The sequence below is a fragment of the Crassostrea angulata genome, chromosome 8, assembly GCF_025612915.1.
Source record: "Crassostrea angulata isolate pt1a10 chromosome 8, ASM2561291v2, whole genome shotgun sequence".
Lineage (NCBI taxonomy): Eukaryota > Metazoa > Mollusca > Bivalvia > Ostreida > Ostreidae > Magallana > Magallana angulata.
Genome location: NC_069118.1, coordinates 41033694 through 41061244, shown reverse-complemented (window position 1 = coordinate 41061244; position 27551 = coordinate 41033694). Strand labels below are relative to the sequence as shown.

General features: G+C 32.9%; 1 long non-coding RNA gene and 1 pseudogene across 1 annotated transcript in view; both read left to right on the top strand.

Annotated features, from left to right (window-relative positions):
• LOC128161309 (uncharacterized) overlaps nt 1-8550 on the top strand; it is a 51253-nt gene extending 42703 nt beyond the window's left edge. Inside the window, exons 4-5 of the long non-coding RNA XR_008240350.1 lie at nt 8037-8208; nt 8406-8550. This is a non-coding gene — a long non-coding RNA (uncharacterized LOC128161309). The remainder of the gene's footprint in view (nt 1-8036; nt 8209-8405) is intronic.
• A 10821-nt stretch (nt 8551-19371) lies between these two features.
• LOC128161690 (neuronal acetylcholine receptor subunit beta-2-like) lies at nt 19372-21509 on the top strand (annotated as a pseudogene).
• The last annotated feature ends 6042 nt before the right edge of the window (nt 21510-27551 follow it).

The following is a 27551-nucleotide window of genomic DNA, read 5'->3' as shown; positions in this document are numbered from 1 at the left end:
CTTCCCAATGATGATTATGGTAAAACATTTATATTGTCAAAGAATTTGACAGGCATTTTTGTTAAAAATTCAAAGTTCCTTGAAAAATACACATTCTGAAAGAGTTAATTTTTTTCTGAAACTTTAAACCGACGCATTCACGAAATTCAGCCCCACGAATAAGCTAAAAACCAACAATCCACGAAAATTGGGCCCATGGATTTAAAGGATTTCACAGTATTTAAAATATTAATTTGATATTTTTAATGCAGTAGTGAAGATCAAAAACTAAAAACTAGCATATTGTCCACAATATAAAAACAAACCCAGATCTTTCATCGGAGAAAACAATAAAGGGGCATGGTCACGATTTTGGTCAAATTTATTTTTCTGTTTTTATTATTTGCAATGCTTTAGGAATGCATTTCTAATGATCAAATGAAATTTGGGTGCCAGTCGTTGAGTTTTAAGCAAGATACAGGGCTCACAATTCTTCGTCATGTAAACAAGGCTCGTGCCCTGTTTTTGTTTTCATGGGTTCAATGTACCGGTAAAAAAAAATCAAGCTAGTTTGTCTATCTTATTATTTATTTTAAGCATAAATAAACAGTTCATTCATTTTAGGTTTAAAACTGGAATTTTCACTTCAACATTCGCTTTGTTTTGAACATATTTTTATGCAAAAACATATACAAATGGTTCGAACACAAGTTCTTACAACTTACGAGGTTCTTACCAAGTATAAAAATTTACAACTGTATAGTAGATTAGAATGAAAAGTACATAGAAATGGATATTATTAATATATTAGTTAAGTTATTGAACAAACGTACATGTAAAAACAGTTCTGTTTGAATTTGGTCCATGCAGTAAAATTGAAATTACGAGAATCTGCCACATTCTCTTATAAATCTTTGAACAGCTAAAAAAATATGTTGGTTTAAATTTACACTCAAAGACATTCAAAATGTAAACAAACGCTTTGTTTACATAGCGAAGAATTGTAAGTTCTGTAACTCGCTTATAAATAACTCATCAAACGACACTCAAATTTTGGTTGCTTATTAAAAATGCCTTACTGAAGCATTGTAAACATTAAAATCCAAAACATAATTTTTGACCAAAATCGTGACCATGCCCCTTTAAATTCCAGTTAATGCTTTGACAGCAACAGCCACAACGGAAACAAAAGAACATAATTACAAAAGTTTATCCATGAAAAATGTTGATGAAATCATTTACAGTCAAGAAATATATTGGTGCATCACCCGTTAACATCAAGTTGCAGCACAGTTGCATAAATGAAAAAAAAAATAAAAGAACTCCAAGCAAATAATGAAAAAAAAAAAATAAGAATGATGTTTTTATTAAGCAGATTACTTGAAAAGGAGGTTACATCAATTTTCTGGAGAAAGGCCCTATAGCTAACAATGAATGCAAGAAACAGTTTGACATGTATTATCTCAAAAGAGATGACAACGTGAAAGCTCAAAACATAATTCAAATGAATGTCAACATACGTGAGTTTTCTTTATTCTTCGTCATCTGATTTGATTTTACGGATATTTTCATTAGGGTCTATACTTTTAGAGCCTATAGCTTAAAAAAAGTAATCCGTAATTTATCAATTTTTTTTTCTAATAGATGTTATTCTATAGAATAAACACCATTAATTTAGGTTTGAATCCATAAAAATAGTTTTAAAAGACCAGAATGGACGCATGCAGAATATTTGCTATCGTATTTTTCTCTGTCAAGTCTACAAAGCGAAAACATTCACAGCAATTTGATGTGATATGGTTTAAACAGGTGCTTAGACTTATTTGCAAGTATTTACACCCAGTTCAAATTTTCCCAAAATTGATATTCATTAAAAAAATAACACGGATTTGCACATTTGATCATTGTCAATAATATTCGCAAATGGGTACACATTTCTGAGACATGATAACAAAAAATAGTACGTAATCACATGTTTTTTCATGTATTTATGTATTGTTAGAATGCTTATCTATACTTTAAATTTAGGCTTTTCATGATTAAGCCCAGTACTGGATATAGGAATACCTTAAGAGCCCTAAATTTAACATTAGACTTGTGTAGTCGTGTACCTTATCTTCTTATGTCGGTATTGTAATTTCTGTAACAAAAGTATCTCCATACAAAGAATCTGGATGACCAAGAAACTCAGCCTTATGCTTCAGTAGTGACATTGGTCGCTTATTTTCTTGCTACAATAACGGCAAAACAGAGAATTTGTATTGGGATCATACTCTGGCAAAAAGGGTATTTCAGGAACATAGTACTGCTCCGCAAATTCATATGAGTGGAATAAAATCCTTATTTTAATTGGAGATTGTCATGCTTTTAACTTTTGTTCCCGGATCTACATTGTCACAAACAAAACAGTGTTCTTGGTGCATGTTTTTCCTGTGTTGTTCTAAATCTTTTGTGGGATCGGACAATGTCAGTGTTACCTCATGCAGGGTCCCCATCAGTTGATCCTCCGTACCTCTATTCTGCGCAACAGCAATTTTTCAATTTTTGATCGCTTCATCTCAGTCTTTACATGTACCATATGATGGTATCTGCTTAAGCCAAGATTGGTGAATATGACAAACAATCAAAAGTAGAATTTAGCCTCCGAAATGCAGATTTCTGTTTGTAAATGATATGATGCTATTGATAATTATGCAAAATAAGGCTGAGCTCTTGGTAGTGAATGCTCAATGGCTTTAATTCAACTGACACAATACGTGAAAATAAAGCTTCAATATTTTTACATATATTTCGAGTCTGTGATGGATTTGACACTTACGTTGGTAGTATTTCCAACAATACTTGAGCTTCCACTTGCCATTCCTGAATAACTGTTTCCAAAGAAAATGACAACTTTCCTTCTTCGCACAGAATTGAAAGTCTTTGAAATCTATTTTTTTACCTCGACTGTAGAATTTGGTAAACTTTATAATTTTTAAGACAGTGAATGAGATCTGGAATAACAAAGTTTTTTCTTTCTTTCGGGGAATTCCTTTAATTAGCTTTTTAATATCCAATAAATGCACAAGCCCCGTTGCACTGTTTTGAAAGAGGCTTTCGTTTTCCTAGATATGAAAAACAACGAAAGAATAATATTGATATCTAAATATATGAATGCTTGATAAGAGAATTTTTAAATTTAGAATTTAGATTCTGATATAGTCAGCTAATTCAAGAAGTCCTCTATGTTTATCTTTCATTCATTTCATTGTGTATTAATTATTCAGATAATGAAATTAAGGTTCTTTACAGCAAATTGTTTTCAAAAAGGGTAACAAAAAACCCTTGTTCTAAATCCTAATATCCAGCCTTGTTTTACTTGGGAACATTTTTTTCTGGTTGGTGTTGCTGGTTTGTTCGATGCTAATATCTTAATTTTTTGTCCATGAGATTCCAATAAATATTTAATTGTTTACTCATATTTTGTAGGTTCTAAAATACTTTCATTTATTTAAGTGATCTCTCGTGAAAACTAGTTGTAAATTGTATAAGAATCAAGACACATTATTATGTTTCATAATCCTTGAAATAATTTTCATTGTAAATTGGGTATAGTCCACTAGTGCATTTTCCATAGGCGGTAATGTTAACGTAAGAGTTCATAGCTCCGGCCCTAATTTTCGTTCAGCAACAAGGGACCTCTTGAATGAAAGCTCATCAAATTGTCTCCTTCCTGTAAAAATTTCGCGGTGTGAAGTCTGATTCGTTTTCCGACAAAATGCGTCTGTATTGAAAAACTCTGAAAATGAAAGTAAAAGTAGGGAATTTCACAGTTTGGAAAGGGTGTACATCAAACAATTTTAATTCTTTTCTTTAAATGATAATTCAATTTTGACACTTGTTTTTAAAATTGAAAATCCTCTTTTCTGACATGTATCAAGCATTTTGATTTAAAATGTCCCAATAAATGTATATACACTCAGCAAGTATAGTAACTATTTTGCTTAAAGGCACTTCTTTGTTGTCCTACCGATTCTAAAAATAGTTAGAGGGATATACCCAATAACTGTCCTCAATTTAGTTTTCACACAATACGCAGATATACTTCTTTATTTGCGATGAATAATTGATGAAACTAAAAAGCCTTTTCTGCGTAGAAATAGCCATACGATTTCGCAGATTCTAAATGATAATATTAAAGAATGAATACATTAGTAACCGCTATCTGAATCAATTTTATTTTAGAAAAGGTCATAAACAGTCCCTCGGGGGGGGGGGGGGGGGTTATCTAATAGCACAGCGCACTGTGAAAGAGCGTTCACCACAAATACCGCTGAGGCTTTCATACTTTTTACCTTCTCAAAAAAGTTTAAAACATTTTTTATTAAATATTGCAAAATTTGAATATTCTGAAACGAAGAAATTATTTTAATTACAATGTTTGTTTTTAATCTACGTTTATATCGACAAGTGCCATATAAATGATCTGGTGATATCATCGCAACATATCCAAATATTTTTTTTTTTTATTTTTGGCATCATTGTAACAGTTGTGTAATTTGCATTGATAATGTTAAGGGTCTTTCACCTATGTACCCCTTCTTCCAAAATTACAATAGCCTACAGACTCTAACCCCCCCCCCCCCACCCCCTCTCTCTCTAAAAAAAACCTCTCAAACTTACGTTGGAAAATTTTCAATCAATGTAATGGGAACCATGGGTGCAGAGGCAATGAACACAATTGCTGATTGTTGCTGGAATATAATGAGTCTTTTCATGCATACAAAAAGATCATAAAGACATCTGACTGTATGTATTATTTAAATGTATGTTGTGCATTAACGAAACTTTAAAAATGTATAACCCCTCTATAATTCTTCCCTTTAAATTGAAGTTTAAAACCCACAGTGTCTTGATGCGTACATTCTGGTCTGGGAATAAGAATATATATCTGATACATACTACAGAGGGGCTTCATCAAACGAACAGCGAGACGTCCAACAACCGGTCATCATCCATGGCTTTGGGCAATTCCTTCTTCAACCTTTTGGGATATGTGTGGAGTTTTAAGAAAAAGTAAGCTTTAAAGTCAACTACGTATAATTGTTTGAAAAAATTGACAATCATTTCATCAACAGAATTTATAATTTTTAATTTTTTCGTTCAAAGTTGGAACATTCCTAAGGATTAAAAAATAAAAACACAATTTAATAGACTTACTGGATTTGTTTTAGGAATTTTTTAGTTAACATCCTTTCACAGTTTTCTTTCTAGATATTGTGTTATAATTCTTGTTTGATCTAAAATCTCTAAAAGGTATCAGTTTTAATAGGTTTACCAAAAGGCATGTTAAAAGAGATTATTAAATTGTTATATCCTATTCACAGTCTAATCTAAAAATGTTTTATTTTCAGAGAATTTTCACAACAGAGTAAATCAGAATGGAAATACCTTGAATGATAGATGAATGAGCATTTTGAGGCTTATTTTTCCGGTGTGTTTGCCCGCTATGTTGGGAGCAATCAGGTCAAACATATTGGCACCTACCTCGATAGAGCCTGGACTAGCATTTTCTTCCCTGTGGCCCGGGGATCGATCAGGAAGAAAGACAAAAAATTGTGAAAGGGGCCTGTTCATGGACCGCCACCTCGGATCCTTAGAGAATGGATGATAAATTTGAGTGGAGAAGTAGTATGCGATTGGATCTTACTGTGAATGCAATCAGGTACAATCATAACTTTTTATAGAAAATCACAATGATACTGTAAAATTTGGACCATAAACAGAGTGTATTTGGAAATTAAATTTAATATAGACGTGCGCAGTTAAAGTTAAAAAGTAAACGAGTCGTAGGTATTTCGTCATTTGGTTTTCTTGACAATAGGCCTGAATCACTTTCCTTTTATATGGATTTAACAGTAAATGATATGTATTAAGACCGACCGTTCTTTTGGATAATTCATTTATACATCAGAACGTGCATGTGTCTTGTTTTCATTAACCTAACTGCCTTCTGTACTTTTAAAATATTGGCGTTAATATTACATATAAGCTGGCACCTCATGCCAGCTGGACGACAAATATGTTGCGCATGCGCAATATAAATAAAAGATTTATTTACCATCCGGGTTTTCTAGGGCGTTGTCTCGAAATTTTACACTTGATACCATGGGGCCCTTTGGGAATTTGTTTTAAAAAGGCGTTAAATTTTCACGTTTCCCACATATTTTATTGTATATCTGTCCAAGGAATTTATTTATCTTTCAAATATATGAAAACTGCTGTAAAAAGTCCGAAAAAAAAGATCAGCAAATTCATGCGCACTCGGACTGTGTTTGTGATTTAGTTAGTGAGTGATTACTGGGCAACTTTATGAACGACCATCTTGCTTTGGAATTGCACTGTTGAGTAAGAATAACACATTGCATTTACTGTTACTCGTCCGAATAACGAATAAAAAGGAAGGAAACTATTTCTAAAGAATTAGATTGCGTTAAAAGATTTTTACGGGCCGCTGGAAGGCCGTTATTTGATATACATTTAAATATAGTTACTGCGTTTCTGCGAGATAGTTCTTTTTTAATAGAATTAATATTATGCTTATTTTTAAGAATTGAAAGTAAATTTGCATGTAAAAATATGTGTTATGCCTTTTAAAAATGTCACTTGTTTTTTGTTACTCGTAAATGAAAAATAGGCCATACATATGAGACTGTCGTGTTTAGCGCGTTTTATCAAGACTTTAATCTATTCGGAAAATTCAGTGTTCTTCATTCTTTTCGGGATCAGTAGCGGGACATAAAAAAGACCTGAAATACTAAGGACCTGAATGTCATTAAATTTTTTATAACTGATATATTTGAATTTCTATGTCCCGTGTCGAATAAAATGACTTTGTGAGAGTGTATTTATTATATTTCCATGTAAAATGTGGTAGAAAAAAACTAACCCATTTCTATTTTATCATGTGGTCCCTTGAAGTGATATAAATTAATCCATTAAGTTTTCATTTAAAACAATGCAACCAAAAAAAAAACCCAAAATGGTTTGAAATACATAATCCCCAAGAGAAAAATGATGAGTTGAACTTTGTATCAAAGTAATGTACAAATCAATGTGTTCTCCATTACTTCATACTATGGCAATGATCATACAATTACCGTTAGAAAAGCTTACAGTAACGAACTTGATTCTTAATAATAATAATAAAAAAAACTTTGAACTTCAAAACAAGTTGCTGAAAGTATATTAAAATTTACCACAAAAATTAGTACAACCAACTCATATTTTCTTCTTTGTGGTGTCTTTTTATGTAAACAACCAATGATTCATGAAACAATTATATTTTTGCGGCACATTTGACGCTTGCGTCAATATGATTTCTTGTTTTAATTCATTTACATGAACTTCAGCTAATGTGGTCAGTAAAGATGGCAGTTAGAAGTAATAAAAAATCAACAGCTTAGTAAAGTTTCTTATCGTTAATCACCCACTATTAAAAAGAAAAGATTATGTTTTACGTAGAGAAAATGTATAGTGCTGCGAGGAGTGAAAATTAAAAATCCTTTTAGTTTCCGTAAGAAAATGCACCATAGCATAAACGTGCAAACGTTGTGCGTGATTCGCACAAGCATGGAAAGGTATAGAAACAGCAAGATAATACAGTGTCTTTAATTCGAGTACAGTTTTTTTTCTACATTATGAACTGTACAAAATGTTATGTGTACTTCTGAAAACATTTCCTTTGTTTTTGCCTAAAAAGGTAGTCTGGATTCCATCATAAAGGCTTGTTTACATTACTCTGTATTTACTTCAAATTACTATCTTCATTGAAAAAATTCATTATCATTGAATGTAGATCACAGTTAATTAATAACTCTTATTCACTTATTCCACAAAGGTCACAGTGTGCAAACAATATATCATGGCAATATATAAGATTAAAACAATAAAATATAAATTGAATTAAAGCATTTAATACATGAAGCTAGGCCGAACAATTTTTAACCAGTTACCTTTAAAAATAGTTTAGAATATTGTCTATTTAACTTTAAGTGAAGGATGTTTTTCTCTTGCAGAATGCCTTTCCCCGGAGGAAGAATTATTGGTGCCAGAGAAGAAAAGGACACCAGAGAAGGAAATCAACATCCACACATGGATGATTCAGGAGAATGTCATTGGATTCCCATACTTGTCGGTGTCCTATTTCTGATCATCATGATCACCGTTATAATGATCTACAAATGCCTTGTAAGCAATCTTATATTTGCACACACAGAATAATAATAATAAGAACATCCAGACATGTGTGTGTTTATGAACGATGTGTTTTCACAGAAATAGGTGTAAGCAATTTAAACTTATTGTAAAAAAAAAAATTAATGAATGAATGTTCAAAATTCAAATTCATGTAAAACATATGTTTATGCGGTTTTACATTCTTGCAGTGGAAACGCAGAGGCAATGCATTCTTGCAGAGGAGATGCAGTTGCAATGAACATGAATTTGCAGTTGACGATGAAGAATAAAAGCACAAACGAAAAGTTTCAAGCTATTTTTTTACTTTTCGTTTGTCGATCAAATCAAAAAAAATCTTATTAACTTATAAATAAATGTTATATGATGAGTTGGACCGGTAAAATATGCATTTTGATGCAGGGGAACGCGGAAGGGGGGGGGAGGACATACCTAGCTTTATTTTGATGTACAATGTAATTCCTGGAACAGCCAGTCTTGCCAGAAATGTTGAACGTACCCATTGATCGTATCCAATCAGAGGAAATTATGTCAATGAGTTGGTGTCGCTTTTTTTCTGTTTCGTGAATTAATTATTGTGACTGTATTGTTTAACTTTCGAGCTTTCTTATTGTATCCATTTGTTATATTTGGTTTACTTGTAACATTAAAGGGTCCTAGCTTCACATTTTGTTCATATTGTTTATCTTGAAAATTTATGTTCTGTTATAAGAGTTAACTCAGAACTGTAGAGAAACGAAGATCCTGCTTAAAATAGTTTGATGCAGCTGGGTATATAAATAATTATTGACCAATTAAAAGCCCTGGTATCGCATTTCACTAATAAAATCATAAATCAGTTTTGATATTCTAAGACTTCCCTCAAGGTTAAATCCCGAATTCCGTTACAAAGTACATGTAGCTGTACAATGATGCTCTTCTACACTATATCCTCAGAGGAATTCAATCGTCCTGTAATTTGTTGTACAAGATGGCTCATAAATACTGGCGGAACACACACAATGTATGATATGACAAAGACAATATATCTAGACTTTTTTCTCTTTTCCCTTTATTTCTTAATATATGTAAACTATCGAACTTGCTAAACCTGAAATAGTTATATAAATTGAGCCCCTTTTGTGACTCGATGACTTCATAGTCATCATCAAATATTGAGCATTGCAGTTCCCAAGTAGATCTGTTCATATAAATCAGACTTTGAACCCCTTGTGTGGCCGAAGAATTGTACAGCATTTACAGTCTTAACAATTGAGAATCAACAAATGTCATGATATGCTTGCATATTATAATATTTTTTTAAAAGAATAATTGATTTGTTTCCCTATACAAATACCCCCCCCCCCCCCATTTATTGCTCGACCCTTTCCCCGGAGATCATGAACAAACTTGAATCTATACACTACCTACATATGTTTCAACATAATTTACAACATTTTGGCCATTCATGTTTTTAGTAGAATACTTTTAAAAAAATTTCTTTGTACATTCCTTTAAAAAATTTGTACTCAGTTGTGGCCCAATCCTACCAGGCAATCGGTTTTTTAAAGCAGTTCACAATTGAATAGTGAACTGCGTTCTAGAACGCAGTTCGCAATTCAAACTTTAGAATTCATATTTGGGGCCCGAAATGTTCAGGGGCATCTACTAGTGGTATTTCACTACCACTGTGAAAATATGGTGATACAGTTGTCTCTAGTTTTTGAGAATCGGGCTTATATGCAATTGAATAGTGAACTGCGTTCTAGAACTCAGTTCGCAATTTAAAATTTAAAATTCATATTTGGGGCCTCAAATTTTCAGGGGCATTTACTGGTGTTATACCACTGCCACCATGAACATTTGGTGAGGTAGTCTTCTCTAGTTTTTGAAATTTTGGCCTTTTCGCAATTGAATATTTTCGTCCCAAGGGGGCTAATATAATCAACGTTGCCCGAAAATACAGTCAAAATTTGTTTTGTTATATGAAGAAACAGATTGCCGTATTTTTTTCACCTTGACAAAGAATTCACGAAATCAATTTTGGACAGAGTTCAATTCAAAAAATCAGGAAAATGTTCTCAAGGATAGTATCATTCTGTATATACAATTTCAGCGGCGTACAATTTTTACTTTTTTCTTTTATGTTATTTCTTATAAAGTATATACTCCTATAAAGCTTCATTTTATCATAACGTCAGAAAAGCAACGCTCGTTTACCCCACTACGGAAAAAATCGTTTAAAAGATCAAAGAATTCCTTAAAAATATAAATATTTTTATCTATATTTTATTTATTGTGTTCAATATTGTTCTAGAATGCGCAAAAACATGCGCAATGAAAACTAAAGTCGGCCTCCCTAAGATTTCAGGAAAAATATCGTTTCTGTTTGGGGCCCAATATTTCCAAAATATGGCATGCGACTGGTCACAAATAAAACAACATCTTAGGTCCTCATCTTTATATCACTAGTATTTCAGGTGCCATTTAACCTCCTAAACCAATGAGTTTCTTACAAATCAGCAGGAGGTAAAATAATACGCAACCATCAAATAAACTTTCAAACTTTCACTATCATTTTAAATGATTTAGTTATTATCAATGCCTCTTTGAATATTTTCTATGTAATATAACAACGAAAGAACGTCAACTATTTCCGTCGGTTTTGCCTCGTATAAACCACCAAAGGAAATGTTGCTGTTTAAATGGACAAGATAAAACGTATTCTCTAGTATTTTGATACAATCGCTTGTATATGTGAATCTATACGGTGCAAATCTGAAATAACTTGTAATTACGATTTACAATACCGAACAGTTTGTAAGTGCAACTCCTCTTAAACCATTACATAGATAAAAAATTAAGAAATTCGTAGGATATAAAGGCAAAAGTATTCAAGTTTTGATGCAATTATATTTCTCGGAGATATGCCCATTCGTGTAATTATTTTGTGTTAAATAAAATAGATACTTTTCTGACCAATCATTGACGTATGTAGCATTGTCGTGTAATGTTGGAACGTAGGGCATGTGAGATTGCACACATTTTATTTCATTTACGGTCACCGTGATACAAAACACCCGTGAATTAATTATCTGAAATATTTTTCTTTAATAAACAAACTAATGGCCTAATATTATGTAGAAATTAATTTCAATCAATTATCTTAAAAAATGATATATCATACCCATCATTCATAAAAAGTTGAGGTACATCGTATTTTGATGATTTCGAAACCTACATTTGAATGTTATTCTGTGATTTTTGTGCAATTTAGCCTTCTATCATGGAAAAATGTGTAAAGACCTGAAATGTGTTCAAAACTATCCTACAGGCATGTTCACAAAGCAATCTTACATGTACATATCGTTCCTAAAACCTTCGATTTTATATTATTTCGTATATTGTTGTTAACAAATTTAAAACTTTGAACAACTAAATTGATTTAATACTCCCACTCCTGTGAAAGAATAAATTGTAATCAATAAGAGAAGACAAGCTGGAACTCAATGTCAACTATCTGTTACCGATGTATTCTCTTTGGAATTACATTCTCCTTTAAAAAGTAGTAACTAATAATTGTAAAAAGCATATAGCTTGATCTGCGCATAAGAATTTTTTGATACAATATTTCTTTTTTCTAGCAAACAAAATTGATTCCGATAAATATTATGGGAAAAACCTCTGAAACAAACTACACATTCATCCTACACCTGCAAAATTGCCCTTTTGATCTTAGGCATCGTTGTAGGTTCATCTCACTTTTATTTAAGGAATGAATTCAATATTTATTTGTTTTATACGATTTAAAATGGTTTGCGGCAGTTTACGCTTTATAAACCGCGAAGCGGTTTATAAAAAAGCGTTAATTGTTTCAAACCATTTTATATCGTAAAAATCTAATAAATATTGAATTCATTGCTTATATTAATTTAATTTTTTAAATCTTCATTGTTGATAAAAACGGTCATTTGACCTTTAAAATGACGTAATATGGTACACAATTCAAACGTAACGTCAGGCATATTGATACGTTTTTTATGTTAGCCTAACTATGACGTAGGCAACATTCTTTATACGATATAAAATAATTGTTCAGCCAATTAGAAAGCGCGTTACAACCAGATATAAATTATTTACTTTTAAGAAAATCTTAACAGTACATAGTTATTATGTTCAATGAATGCTGAAACTACAATACATGCATGTATTTGCCAGACTTACAGTGTATGCTCATTTAGTCTTGTCATGTCAACTTGTCGTTTATGTTGTTTAAACAGTTTGAATGAGAGAGAGAGAGAGAGAGAGAGAGAGAGAGAGAGAGAGAGAAATCATAATTATCCAAAGCTTTTTTCGCACATTGTATTGCTCATTTACCTGTTGACACTTTTCAAAGTGCCAGTTTTGATACAAAGAGGATATAATTTGATGTCTCCAGGACTACTTATGTCTAAATAACATTATCTGGAATTTTTTTCTCAGGAAATCAAAATGCTGTTTACTTTATTTATTGACAATCCGAAACAATTGAAAAATGTTTTTGTTTTCTTTCACTCGCGATTTTTTTTTTTTTTTGTTTTTGCTTAAGAAAACTCAATACAAACAATTGGTAGATGCATATATATATATGTCAAGATTTATTTTTAAAATTCAGAAAATATTTAAAAAACAAAAACAAAACAGCGAACATTCGTGACCTAAATACCTTAAACGAAATTCTGTAGTGAGTTTAATTTATCAAGTAATTTATATAATCAGTAAACATCCATTTAAGTTTGCCAACAGAAAAGTTTTGATCTTCTTTTTAAAATAATCATAATTCATGTCCGACCCTTGTATACGTTAAATGTTAACGAAGCCTTTTTATTTCACTAACAAGATAAACATTCATTTATGTAAAATTCCTTTCTTAATCTTTATACATGCATAATTTGCCTTTATATATGAAAGCATTTGTGATTTAATGCTGAGGAAATGTGCCCTATCTTACAGTATTAAACTATTCAGAAAAGGTTTTATTCGGCCAACTCAGTGCACTCGAGACAGAAAATAAATTTAAACATTGTTATAAAATATACATCAATAATTTTAGACTGTTCATTAATTGATCAGATTTAAAGATGTATTCTCTATGGACGAAAGAGTAATCAGGCTCAGAGAATTCATTAAAATACATTGATATGTTTTAAAATGGGCCATTTGGATAATCAATAAATGCATTACTGTCCTCTTTTGTTTGCAGAGTTCACACCTATTGAACACTTACAAAAGATTTATATACCCAGATTATACCAGCTGACCCGTTGTATTGAGAATCAACCTGCTTTGGTCAGATTATACATACCATGTTACTTTGAGTTCATTAAGTGAGAATGGGCAACTACAAAGCAAATAAAGCTTGGGAGATCACTTCAACTTTACAAAACATCGACAATTCTGAATCCAACAGTATCAGAACATATACCCTGAATCTGAAATGAAAACCTGACCCTTACGTAGGAAATCTTGTCACACCGATTCTGTTTCTGGGTGTATTAAACATTTTGGTTTTTGTCATTCCAGCCGATGCTGGAGAGAAGATGTCCTTCTGCATCACTGTGGCTCTAGGATTCATTGTGTTCGTGACAATCATTATATCTCAATTACCGGCCAACTCGGACAGCACGCCGTATCTATCGAAATACCTACAGATATAAATCTTTATGGGAGGAATAGCACTCGTCATTTCAGCGGTACAACTGCGAAAAATAAAAATAAACGTTCATGTTGTTTTCAAATAGAATGTTTGTGTGCGGCAAAATATCCTGTCAATAATGTGTACAATGAATGAATTCATATTTCAGTGATGAACAATCAAGCAATCAAACCAGCTGAAGAATACATACCATAACATATATGGTGTGCCAAATTTTTGATTTATATTCTAAAACCATCGGGCTCTGGCGTATCACAGCGCCGGACTGTAGCAGATATAGCGGACTGTTGTGTGTCAAATCATCGTGGTCTAGTGCAGACTAAAAGACTAGGCGTGACCATTGCACTTTCGAGTCCTTCATATATATGACATGCTAACAGTATCTTCTAAGTTTCGATAAAACTAGAAATCAATTTTGAAATATAGATCAATATGATGAGGATGTTTTCTTGAAATTATTACAAGTTAAAGAATCACTTGTATATAACAAAAGAATTGACATTTGAGCAGGTATTGGGTTTTTTTGCAAAAGGCTCATCAATTTCTGTTTCACTTCTTGACATTAGGCCATACACTGTACACTCTGAAGCTCTAGTTCTCATAATGCATAGTGATTGAAAAAAAAGGTTTTATACTTTTCATCCGAGCAGTATTAAGCAATATTTATATTCAATGTATATTTCTGCTTATGTTTGCATTGGAAATCTGCGACGTTTAATTCCTGTGCATACAATTTGCTTATTCATGCACCATAGGCACAGATACAAAGTATTCACGTGTTTTGATTTTATTATTTTGTAAGATTAAATAAAACTGTCAATCGTCAATCTTACATAACCAATTTAATATATACTTTTGAAAAACAATCATTAATTTATATCTACTCCCGAATAAAAAAAATTATCCACAAAGATTTTGGCACCTAATAACTTGTTAATATGGTTGTTTCATTTATGTTTCGAATCCCCGACTAAGAGCGCAAATAATGGCTTTATAGCGGCGATACACGATATTCATACAAATAGAAATCAGTATGAAAATAAAAATATATAAGCATTGAGTGCTTATTTTTTTATGCCGCCGGTCCTTTGACATATTAAGCCACCCCTGTGAATGTTATTGTCATTTAAATTTAGACAACGTGGTTTTAATTGACCTTGTCAGTTTCGCAGTAAAAATCGTGCCTCGTGTTTATAGTCTATTTCCTAGAATCTAGGTACTTGTAGTCAAACATAAAATCTATACTTTTTAGCTCACCTGAACCGAAGGTTCAAGTGAGCTTTTCTGATCACACGTTGTCCGTCGTCCGTCCGTCCGTCCGTCTGTCTGTCTGTCCGTCCGTCTGTAAACTTTTCACATTTTCAACTTCTTCTCAAAAACCACTGGGCCAAATTTAACTAAATTTGGTACAAAGCATCCTTATGGAAAGGGGGTTATAAATTGTAAAAATAAAGGGCACAGCCCTTTTCAAAAGGGAGATAATTGCGAAACAGTAAGTATAGGGTGCATGTCTTTAAAAATCTTCTTCTCAAGAACCACTGCACCAGAAATGCCAATATTTACACAAAAGCTTGTATATATAGTGGAGATTCTAAATTGTAAAAATCGTGACCCTCGGACCAAAACTGGGGCCCCAGGCGGGGTTCAAAGTTTAACATAGAAATACATAGGAAAATGTTTTAAAAATCTTCTTCTCAAGAACCACTGCACCAGAAATGCCAATATTTACACAAAAACTTGTATATATAGTGAAGATTCTAAATTGTAAAAATCGTGACCCTCGGACCAAAACTGGGGCCCCAGGCGGGGTTCAAAGTTTAACATAGAAATACATAGGAAAATTTTTTAAAAATCTTCTTCTCAAGAACCACTGCACCAGAAATGCCAATATTTACACATGAGCTTGTATACATAGTGAAGATTCTAAATTGTAGAAATCGTGACCCTCAAATCAAAACTGGGGCCCCAGGCGGGGTTCAAAGTTTAACATAGATATACCTTAGGAAAATGTTTAAAAAATCTTCTTCTCAAGAACCACTGCACCAGAAATGCCAATATTTACACAAAAGCTTGTATATATAGTGAAGATTCTAAATTGTAACAATCGTGACCCTCGGACCAAAACTGGGGCCCCAGGCGGGGTTCAAAGTTTAACATAGATATACCTTAGGAAAATGTTTAAAAAATCTTCTTCTCAAGAACCACTGCACCAGAAATGCCAATATTTACACAAAAGCTTGTATGTATAATGAAAATTCTAAATTGTAGAAATCATGACCCTCAAATCAAAACTGGGGCCCCAGGCGGGGTTCAAAGTTTAACATAGAACTACATATGAAAAATGTTTAAAAATTTTCTTCTCAAAAACCACTTCACCAAAAATGCCAATACATACACAAACGGTTGTATATATAGTGAAGATTGTAAAAATCGTGACCCCTGAACAAAAAGTGGGGCCCCAGTAGGGGTTTAGATTTTAACATATATAGGAAAATGTTTTAAAATCTTCTTCTCAAGAACTATAGTGCAACTGTTTGGGATATTACTATGCATACATGTACATCCTTAAATAATGTAGATTCAAAAAATTGTAACTCCTGGACAATTGATGGGCACCAAGAGGGGTTCAAAATTTAAACATTTTAAAAAACATAAAGGAAAAGTTTAAAAATTTTCTTCTCAAGAACTACAATGTTTTAGTTTGTGGAATTTCTACGCCTTCGCTCATGTAGATTCCTAATTGGTAAAATCGTGACCCCCGGACCAATACTGGGGCCCCAAGATGGGGTCAAAGTTTATTATAGAAATATAAAGGTAACGTTAAAATATCTTCTTCTCGAGAACTACAATGCCTCAATTTGTGAGATTACTATCATGCATACAACCTTGGATAATGATGGTTCGACAGTTTTAAAATAGTGACCCCTGGACTAATACTAGGGACCCAAGATGGGTTTAAAGTTAAATGTAGAAGTACCGGTATATATGGAAAATGTTTAAAAATCTTCTTTTCGAGAACTACAATGCATCAATTTGTCAGATAACTACGTCAGCACCCTCAAATAGTGTAGATTCGAAATTATAAAAGCTGTGACCTCAATCTAATACTGGGGCCCCAAGAGGTGTTCAAAGTTTAGCATAGATATATAGAGGGAAAATGTTGAAAAATCTTTTTCTAGGGAACTATAATGCTTCAGCTTGTGAGATAACTATGCAAGCATCCTTAAATAATGTAGATTCCAAATAATTAAAACTTTAGCCCTGGACTAATACTGTGGCCCCAAGAGGGGTTCAAAGTTTAACATAGAAAGATATATTGAAAATGTTTTTAAAAAGTTTTTCTCGAGAACTATAATGCTACAGTTTGTGAGATTATTATGCAAGGATCCTCAAATTGTGTAAACTCTAATGTAGTGAAACCAAGAGTTATCTTTCTTGATGTTCTGTACAGTCTGAGAGTTATTTCTCTTGAAGTGGAACTCTGCTACGTTCAGTTTTTCAGGTTGTGTACGTGCGGTCCTACCGCAGTGCTACACATTTTCATTCCTATGTTACTGTTTATGTTGTTCAAGCCAACCATAAACCTCGGACCATAACTGGGTCCCAAGAAAGGGGTTCAATGTTTAAAATAGAAAAAGCATATGCTACGAAATGTAATGTTACAAGGAACTGCTGTTCAGGTGAGCGATGTGGCCCATGGGCCTCTTGTTTGATATTTTAAAATGTCTCCATTGATTGGTGGATAAAATGAGTTCTAGAAATAAATGTGACAATAAAAAATATAGGTTTCTCTGCTCTTGAAACAATTAACATGATAAAGGCGGCCCCTTCCTAAGGACTAATTTTCGATCCGCGCCTGACCTAAAAATGGCAATGATACTGAACAGACTTTACTATTTTATGCAGAATGTTCCTTGAAATGGGCTCGATATACTAAGTTTTTATTCGAAACAGACACCCATGCATTATATAAAAAGCATGGTTATGCACACTAAAAGCATCAAACAAGGCTATGATTTTATTAGGCAACCCAATGATTTTATTTTAAACCACGTGTAGAGTGGAAAAACACGAACGATAACTCTGTTCTGAATATTATTGTTTAGTTTAAATAACCGCTAGATGATGCAATAAGACATATATCTTAATAGATTTTAATGTAACATAACTCAAAGTAGGATATGATATGAAAAACGACCAGAACTTACGTATTTTGAGAATATTATCTGAACACTTATACTTCCGCTCGAAATTTCACCGGAACTGAACAAATCTCGGGGAAGTCTCGTGTTCTCCCTTTTGAGCACATCTGGATTTATTACATGTACATACTTTGCAACGATAAGGAAGACATTCATAACACATTCGCAGGGGTGCAAGCGGTGCAAACAAATTATCATACCGCACTAACGCGCGGTATTAAATTTGTCTGCACCGGTTGGTGTGTTATAGGGCCGATGACATCTAAAGCAGCCAGTCAATGGTTAATTGAATGCTTAACATATAAGAAATAATGAATAAAGAATCATTCTTTGAGTATAAGGTGAAATTTTCGGTCGGGGCGTGATCAAAACCAAAAAGGCCCGAAGGGCTTTATGATAGATTTAATCACGCCCCGACCGAAATTATCACCTCGTAATATTCAAAGAATGATTCCTCATTACTTATATTTATATAACTTTAAGCCATTGTACGATTAGATATTTAAATATAAATAAGAAAACCCCGCTGGCTCCTCAATTTGACGTTATGGGTTGTATAGTACAATATCGATACGTAGTGTTATCACAGGCAATGACAATGGAAAATGTAAATATTGTTGGATGTCGTCGGTCCTATAATACATCTAGGCTGGGCAGAAAAAAATAAAATACCACGCGTTTTCAATGCCTATATTTATATTCTTATTGATGTTAATTTCTATAAAGTATATGTGTACCGTAGCTTTAAAGCCTATGTATGCGTTCCTAGTCAGATACATAAAAAAAGTACAGCTATATTAACATATTATTTAATTCGCTTAAAAAATATATTGATTTAATATTTCTTTTGCGAGAAACTTTGTAGATAATTTTATTTTTTATTAACTAGTTTATATGATATAATTAATGACTGTTTATCATAAGTACATATAAAATTAGTAATGCAAGTTTGAACATTTTATTTTAATCTTCAATATTAAATACACGTACAACAGAACAGATTTGATAATATAAAGGTTGGTACGGTATAACTTACGCACGACCATAAAAGGAAACAAGGTTTTAAGATTTAAGTCAATAATTTTCCTTTATCCATCAATTGCTCATGAAAAGAAAAATGCTTTATGGAGAAAAAATGAATCATTAAGCTAGTCAATTCATAAAACATGTTAATCATCACTAGAGAAATTGATTATCAATAAACGCATTACTGTTTTCTTTTGTTTGAAAAGTTCAAATCTATTAAGCACTTAACAAGTCATTCGGAGGGCCAGACTACCATCAGGCTGACCAGTTGTACATGTAATGAGGTGTAAACCTAAACGGGGCATAATGATGTATGCTGTGACCGTTCTGGTACTGTTTGCACCATTCTCGTTAGCCTATACCGCGGATGAAGTCAAGAATTTGACAAAAAACATATTTGACACAAATGTTTACGACAAAAACTTAAGACCGGCTTCAAACCAAGTGTCTCCGACGGACCTGAGTGTGTCTTTTAACTTGCTAAGTATAAACAAGCTAGACGAACTGGAGGAGAAACTCGTCACCACGGCGTACCTGGCCCTTCAGTGGAAGGACGAGTTCCTCACCTGGGACACAGCGGCATTTCGGATAAAAAAAACTAACGTTGCCACAGAACGTTGTGTGGAAGCTGGACTTTGTCTTAAAGAATGGTTTTACTGAGTTCAAAGAACTAGGCGGCTCTTTTTATTACGTAGTACTTGCATTTGATGGAACTATTATTTGGAAACCTTATCAAGTGTTTCAGTCACAGTGTTCCATTGACGTTACGTATTTTCCATTTGATACACAGACATGCATTATTCAGTTCACTATGTGGTCACACTATACATACCAGGTAACATTGAGTTCATCAAGCGGTAGTGTTGAAATGGATGACTACAAAGTCAACAAAGTTTGGAAAATCATGTCAACGTCAAAAAACATCGACAATTCTGGACCCAACAGTATAGTAACATATACTCTAAATCTGAAACGAAAACCTGGCTTTTACGTCGGAAATATTGTCACACCGATTCTGTTTCTAGGTGTATTGAACATTCTGGTTTTCATTATTCCAGCCGATGCCGGAGAGAAGATGTCCTACTGTATAACTGTAGCTTTAGGTTTCATTGTCTTCTTGACAATCATAAGCTCTGAACTACCGGCCAACTCTGACAGCACGCCGTATCTATCAAAATACTTACAGATTCAAATCTTTATGGGAGGAATAGCACTCGTCATTTCAGCGGTACAACTGCGGCTTCGCTATAAATCTGAGCAGCAGAAAGTATATGCACCATTAAAACTTCTAGCTAAAGCCTCATTTTGTAAACCTTTTAAAGCCAAAGTATCATGTAAGGATAAAGCTACCCCAGTATATGAACAAAACAAGGAAATTCAGGACATGAAGATATATGATGATCCGATTAAATGTACCTGGAATGATGTATCGTCCGCCATAGATTTTGTGATGTTTTGGATTTATATTTTCGTTTATTGCATAAGTACTATTACTATAATGACTATTCTCAAGAACTGATAAAATACATAATGTATCTTGAAGATCGGTGATTATATGTTTGCGTGTATGCAAAATTGTGTTTAAAATTTATTCTACATGTATTATTAATGTGATCTCATCGTCTTAACTTTCTTCTTAAGTTGCCCTGCAACACCCTTCCTTCAATGCAAGACATCGTTCTATTTTTCTGTGGCTTGAATTTGCAAACGTGTCAAGTAAACGCTATTTCCCAGCGCTGATAGGTCATATCTGCCTGGTATTGGCCTTTGGTGTCATTGTGATGTTATCCGTGAAGCCTCTGATTGGTGTTGTAAATCCCTGAGTCCATGTTTTGCCCTCTTCTCTCCCTTTCTGCAGTCCTTGCCAACATTTACATTCGTATTACAAACATAATATGAGAGTTTCTTGATCTTCTGACTACCCCTTTCTGAACCTTTTTTTCTGAATTTGGTTAAAACTCGTCAACAGTGGAACAGATTTGCATTCCTCAAAAGCAGCTCTTCTTAATCTCTTGAACCTTCTCTAATATATGGTACAGATCCATTGCCGACTCAGTCAGCTTGTGGTGGTCAGATACATTGGCGCTGCCTTGCAGGGTCAAACCAAACTGCTGCAAAGTTCTTCATTCTTTCCCTTGTCAATTTAATGATCTAGTTTATAACACCTTTGTTTTCCACCCATCCATAGAGCCCTGGTATACCTGCCTTCTAAATATATGTATATATGCATGTCTTATCCACCATACAGTGCAACCTAATATTCGCTTTGATAGCAATGATTGTTTGAATCTTCGCTCTACCTTGTTTTAATGCAAAACATACCTGCACATGCAATTATCTCGAGCTTACGATATTATACCTATATACCTTTATTATATCTTGGGCATGACATATTATCCAGAACGCACCAAAAATAATCACATACGTTCCATGTCGACATAATATTATTGATGATACTTTGAATTGTTCTGGTGATGCATATTTTGGATATCAACCGTTCACCTTTTACCGATTAAATCTAATAAAGTGCTTTAATAACCATTTGAAGTTAAGCACTATCTTATTCTTATTGTCACCAGATATATTTCTCCTACAAGTTCCTCTATAAATGTTTCGATTTATGGATGATGAGTTAGGATGACGTTGAACCTCAAGAGGTCAGGAAAGGAGACTGACAATGGTAAATTTAAGGTTATTTATTACTTACTGTCCCAGGACAAAGATAAAAAAGAATAATCATTCATGGTAATAACTAGAATGCCACTTAGATTATTGGCAGGGGAAAGGGTTAAAAAAAAAGGACATTAATGCAAAACAAACAACAAAGCATTATTCATTTTTCATTATTCACACTATCCACAGCATCAACATCTTACACTTCATTTATATTTTACATGTTTACATTTAGAAACAAAATACTATCCCTATAACTCCATTTTTCTACAAAGTTTTCATAATTCATAATTCATTTATTATTCTAGTGGCTATTGATATTTTATAGTCTTATGCATTATTTTTACATTCTTGGTAAATTGCGTTCAAGGAGACTAACTTTTATTTAACTTGAAAAAATTAAGATATTGTGATCAGTTATCATTCTTTGCAAATTGTATAATAAGTGCACTCTGTGTAGAAATGCATTAAACCTGTATGTATTTTTGCATATTTTCATCCTGAAACACATTGTTAACATTGATCATCTTTATGCCGATGTCTATTAAATATATTACAGTGATTAATCCCCGTATTTTGTCAGAATAAAATTAAGAACCCTTAAAGTCGACTTGTTAATTCTTTGGGACACTACGTTATAATTATGCCCATTCAACACGAAAACAATGTATATTATATCAACAACAATGTAAATAAATTGTTAAAATCGAATACTGCGTGCCGAAACATCTTTGCAACAACTGTCCAGAGACCACTTAGTCGTGTGATCATGTTAGGCAGTTTAAATAAATGCTAGATAAGAAGACAAGAAGAATACCTACTGTACTTTCAAGATTATATCGACCGTGTATATTGATCATGGCATAAGCAGAAAGCAAAAATATGCCTATATTTGGTTTGGTTAGGGATTTAAATTTTTATTCACTTTTTAGAAGGTGTATAGCTACTATAATATTTTAAAGAAACATACTATCTTTCTATCCTAATTTGGGGGAATGTGTCACAACATTTGCATTGATTTAACAAAAGTCGGGAGGGGGGGTGGGGGGGGGGGGTCAAACCACTGTTTGACTTTGATGGGGATTTGAAATATGTAATTATAGTAGAAACCCCTTCTGACATTATTATTTTGTGTGTATATTTTAACCGATGTTTCAGCACTACAATGTGCGGGCGTTCATTTACCACTGACCCGACAACTAGAACCCCTGATTCGTGCAGGGGTAAAACAACTTCAATAAAGACATACTGCCCACCATAAATTATTACTGAAAATGTTTTCATATATTCGTTTCTATGTGCCTAGAATTAAAGATAGTATTTTTTTTTAGATTGCCTTAAGTGTCTAAGCCTTGCTTTCAAAAAAAAAATTAGGTTAATGTGTGTGAAGGTTCCATCAATAAATATTTCATTGAAATGTTACACAGTATGCACATATGAAAGATAACAATAAGTTTGGCAATTGAACAATTCTATACGAGAAGTGCGCACACAAAAGAGTATATCATTTGTCAATACTATTTTTTTCAAATGTACATTGGAATTCTTGTGTTAAGTTATGGGTTGATCGAATCCTTTTGTTCATATTTCTCTCTGTGACAGCTGTGGTTTTATAGACTTATAGACTTATAGACAATGTTTTTAAGGATAAGAGACCTAATGAAGAATGCTGCAGTGTGGTGTGCAAATATGTCTCCTTATATGAACCTATTTGTAAGACAGTGGTCTGGACCATTCTTGTTTAGGTGAACAATATGACCCATTGACCTCGTGTTTTAGCCTTCCTGTGAAAAATAATGCATATATATGTCATGGCTTGAGGGCAACATAACAGAAAATTTGTCCCCCGTTACAAGAAACGAAAGACATAGAGCAACATAAAAATCAGTGTTTTTCTTTCACAAAGGGACAAATATTCTTGAATTGTAGCCAAAGAACATATAAGTTATAAAATTGTTCTCATCAGCTAAATTTCCAGTTTTTAGCTCAACTGAGCCAAAGGTTGTCTGTGAATGTAAACTTTTCAAATTTTTATTTGCTCCAGAACCACAAGGTCAATTTAAACCTATCTTGTTACGAAGCGTTTTCGAGGGAAGGGCTTTCAATTTTGTTCAAATGAAGGGACATGTTCTTTTTTAAAAGGAGATAATAATTAAACAAGAATGTAAAAAGGGTGTTGCATTTCAAAATCTTCTTAAAATTGTCCAGAAAAATTAGCCAATTTAAAACATTCTTTACTCAAAGCCTCCTTAAAGAAAGGACTTTCACTTTTTATTTTTTTTAAATGAAGGACCAGGTCTTCTTTTAAAAGGAAATATTTAGGAAAGAGTGGACATTGCATTAAGTTGAGTTTCAAAATTTCCCCAAGACTTTCTCAATCTTTCTTAATCTTACATTAAGCACATCTTAAAAGAGTCATCATATTAATATAATACATGTATACATTTTTCTAGCTAATCAATTATGCCATTTTTGTCACTGCGACCTTCCAAGTGACCTTGGCTTAGTTTTTTTCCTTTATTTTGCATTGGTTTTAGTCTAGACGAAACTTTTTTTAAATGATACAGACTATTAATTGTTTATTCACTTCCTAAAGCATATTATACCGTTATCTTACACATATATGAAGATACCTTTTGGTATTATACATATGGACATGCTCCATGAATATGATTACTTAATATCAAAATTAAAATCATATCTAATCATGTAATAAATTTGTCTAACGAAGTTAATTCCACAAGATTTTAGGACTGCTAATATAACACGTTTAGATAGATAATATATATATATATATTTGTCTAGGGCTTAGTTGGATTATTTGTCTATTTGAAAAATCCAATGCAACCGACATCTGATTGCATTTAATTCTGAATACTACCAAGACACAAAGGCAATGAAACACCTATAAAGTCGCAATACACAGCAAACAACGGGTTTAAGAACCAAGTGGTCTAGCAAACAAGTATGTTGCTTTCAGATACGGCCCAAATCACTGTTTTGTAAAACTCTAGCCAAAGAGATTTATCAGAAAACCATACCCTACAATACAACTGAAGACAGCTCAAACCTGAAAGGTACCTGTAAAAAAACGTCTGCAGCTGCGCATTTCTACAGCTGGTTTAAATTATCAAATTGGCATTGTCCCATATTTGAATGCGTAATGTGCATACAAAACTATGGAGGGTAATCGTGTTCAAAAATCCAGACATGTAAACTTGTAAATCCGAATATGTAATCATGTTGGTGTGTGAGTCTGAGTATGAATATGTGTAATTCTGATCGTGTAACCTATAAAACTCAGGGATAAACACTTTAGAGTTGACCCCGCAGGCCTTCAATCTAATTTTTCCTGCAGATGCTAATGGCAGCTGTAAAATGCGGAATGGGGACGAATAAATATAAGAAAAATACTAGAGCAAAGCTCGTTGCAAAGCAACGAGTGGGTCTTCCGTAAATGTCGGAAGTAAAGCTGGAAGTTCCTGTAAGAAGCAGAGCTCTTTAACCAATTACCAGGGAAAGTAAAATAAAAAGATGAAAAAAGTCGAATTATTCCTGGTACGACTTAATAAAATACGAATGATTTTAAGTACGACTTAACAAAAACCTTTCCAATTTCAAGAACGACTGAACAAAAAAAATCCTAATGTGTTCAAGTACGACTTAGCAATTATTTTTGGTACGAGTTAATTTTACTTTGAACATTACGCTATTTTTTAAACCAAGGACGCGGAATAAAAATTTCCGGAAAAATCAACTTTTAAACCCCGATAACTCTGTAATGCATCGTCTGATTTTCAAACAGATTTCAGATTCGTGTTCAGCATAACCAACTCTACAAACCGCATAAGCATTTGAAATTAAAACATTAAAATTCGAAAAATCGAAAATTTTAAAACACTTCCGGTTTGGACCGGAAGTGACGGAAACTAAATTCGAGCCTTATGTCCAAACAAAAAAGATCAATGCTTCAACACAGAAAATTCCAAGTTTCTATCTTGAAGCATTTTTGAAAAACGCCCTGGACAAAATCACTTTTTTAAAATTTAAAAATTGACGTAACGTAAAAACGGAAGTGACGTTGTAGTTAAAAATGTAACATCTTTGAGGCACAATAATGCTACATAATCCCTGAAAGTTTCATGTAAATCTGTTGATAACTTTTTGAGATATTAAGCTTTGAAAAAGTCAGAAAAATAAAGAAAAAGAAAAATAATAATAACTAGAGCAAAGCTCGTTGCAAAGCAACGAGTGGGTCTTCCGGTAATGTCGGAAGTAAAGCAGGAAGTTCCTGTAAGAAGCAGAGCTCTTAAATCAACAACAAGAGTAACTAAAACAAAAAGATGAAAAAATCGAATTATTCCTGGTACGACTTAACAAAATCCGAATGATTTTAAGTATGAATTAACAAAAACCTTTCTGATTTCAAGAACGACTTGACAAAAAAAATCCGAATGTGTTCAAGCACGACTTAACAATTATTTTTGGTACGAATTAATTTTACTTTGAACATTACGCTATTTTTTAAACCAAGGACGCGGAATCAAAATTTCCGGAAAAATCAATTTTTAAACCCCGATATCTCTGTAATGCTTTGTTTGATTTTCAAACGGATTTCAGATTTGAATTCACCATGGCAAGTTCTATAAGACTGTAGTATTGTCTTATTTTGTTCAAAAAAATGAAAATTTCCAAAAATTGGAACTGCTTCCGGTTTTGAGCAAAATTGATGAACAAAATTTTAAACCCCCCAGTACATTATAGAATTGATACATCTATCATCAGTAAAAAATTCAAAGCGATATCTTTAAAGTTAACGGAGATCTCTTCCGGACAAAATCACTTTTTTTAAATTAAAAAATGGCCGCCAAATTTGAGCGGAAGTGACGTAAATGCTTAAACTTTAACATCTTTGAGGCACGGTAGGTTTACAAAAGCTCTGAAAATTTCATTGAAATCGGATGAAAACTTTTTGAGATATAAAGCCGAGAAGGAGTCAGAAAAAAAATAAAAAATAAAATAATAATAAAAAGAAACCGAAGAAAAACAAGAGGGTCTTCCGTTGGAAACGGAAGACCCTAATAAAAAGAAACAATAGAATAACAAGAGGGTCTTCCGTTGGAAAACGGAAGACCCTAATAAGGATGGTCTATAATCATAATATCTCTGGATAACAACTTTTCTTAGAAAGTACTATTTTTCGGAAAGTTATCGGTAAGAAAAACAAAAGATATAAAGACATATATTGGTTTTGAGATTTTGATTAATATGAGACATAAGAAGCGCCCTTTCAAAATAAATAAATAAAAATTCCAAAGATAAGGTTAACTGTCGTGAAATTAAAATGTGTATATAAAGATATTTATGCAGCACATTTGGACGATTTTTTAATTAAAATACACATACCTGTGAAAGAAGTGCAATTGAAATAGTAGAATGGGATAATTTCCAAGATAATTTCAATGACACATTATCATCTTTCACTCGAAAAAAATTCACAGGAATAAAAACAGATTCCTTACGGAGATTTATAATGGGGAATGTTTACATCTTTTCTCCATTCGGAATACTCTCGGAATACATCGCACAATTTTTCAACATTATCATCCGGTCTTGCTGCAATACAAACACATTTTTTAGCATTGTATTTAAACCTGATAAGCTAACAGGGGTGTTTCGACTGAGAAATCTTGAAAATTTTTCCAGAAAAGTATGAATACATGTATAGTTACATACATTTTTCCGCAAAAAATTACCAAATC